We start from the raw sequence: 1,640 nt of genomic DNA, 5'->3' as shown, positions 1-1,640 counted from the left end.
TACGTCCACTTTTATAGATATACTAGCAGTTCTACCCGGCTTTGCTCGGGCCCTATGTACTGTTCATAAGGTTAATATCATATGTATATATTAAAAAGTATCAATATGTAAAGTAATGGCTTACTGTATAATAGTCTTCCTTAACTACAATAGAGAAAAGACAGACAGACATTTCATTTTTATAGATATACTAGCATTTCAGCTCGGCGTTGCTCGGGTGTTTAGAGGTGCATGTTGAGCAAAAAAAAAAAAAAAGAAAAAAAAGCAGTCAATTTTTTTTTTTTACACAGTGATCACCACTTATCAAGGCCCGGAAGCCACTCAGGGATAAGGATAATTGCAAGTACATTACGTTAGTGTGGAGATTTGATGAAGTGTTTACTTAAGGAGGCGTTTCATTAGGAATTTGTTAACATTGGACTTGAAGACATCCAAGTTGTAGTCCGGTGGGAAGCAGGCAGACGGAACAGAGTTCCACAGGCGTGCAGTTTTTTTAAAACTTTGACCCCTATTATGACCCCTTAACATTTGTGTGTTAGGCTCAAATCAAGTTATTAAGTTAGATCCATGTTCAAGGAACCTATATCTAAATTTTCAAGTGTTTAGACCCAAAATTGTCGGAGGAGTTTGGTAGAGTTCTCAAAAGTCAAATCGTTGAACTTTGACCCCTTACTCGCCAAATTTCTGGCCAAAACCCGATCACATCGATTTTTCCAAATCTCAGTAACCTGCATATCAAATTTCGCGTCGGTAGACTAAAAATTGACAGAGTTATTGCGTAGGGAAATGTACACAGACAGACACACAGACAGAAAGACACACAGACACGTTCACTTTTATAGATATACTAGCTTGGGTGCCCGGCGTTGCTCGGGTGTTTGGAGGTGTATGCTGAGCAAAAAAAAAAAAAAAAAAAAAAAAAAAAACCGGTCAATTTTTTTTTACTTTGACCCCTATTATGACCCCCTTAACATTTACTGTTTTGCGCTCAAATCAAGTTATTAAGTTAGATCCATGCCCAAGGAACCTATATCTAAAATTTCAAGTGTTTAGACCCCCCCAAAAAGCGGTCAATTTTTAAAATTTTGACCCCTACTATGACCCCTTAAAATTTATTGTTTTGGCTAAAATCAAGTTATTGTTAGATCCTATACCAAGGAACCTATATCTAAAATTTTAAGTGTTTAGACACAAAATTGTCCAAGGAGTTTGATAGAGTTATCAAAGGTCAAATCGTTGAACTTTGACCCCTTTAACAGCCAAATTTCTGGCCGAAAACCGATCACATAGATTTTCCCAAATCTCAGTATTCTGTATATCAAATTTCGAGCCTGTAGACTAAAAATTGACAGAATTATTTCGTAGGGAAATGTACACAGACAGACACACACACAGACAAACAGACACGTTCACTTATATATATATATATATATATATATATATATATATATATATATATATATATATATATATATATTTCTACTGAAATCCACCTAGAGTTTTTGGTTTACAGACATGAAACGTAATATAGGGTATACAACCTCATGCGAACCTTTATATTTGTGTTGTAGCCGGGGTAAATCAGTGGAAAAGTGTGAACATTTAAAAACAATGACATCTGCCAGGTGAAGGGCGAACGA

Source organism: Euprymna scolopes, chromosome 20 (assembly GCF_053919585.1).
Source record: "Euprymna scolopes isolate OS-2025 chromosome 20, ASM5391958v1, whole genome shotgun sequence".
NCBI lineage: Eukaryota > Metazoa > Mollusca > Cephalopoda > Sepiida > Sepiolidae > Euprymna > Euprymna scolopes.
The sequence above is the reverse complement of the archived record's forward strand: the minus strand, read 5'-3'. Positions refer to the sequence as shown.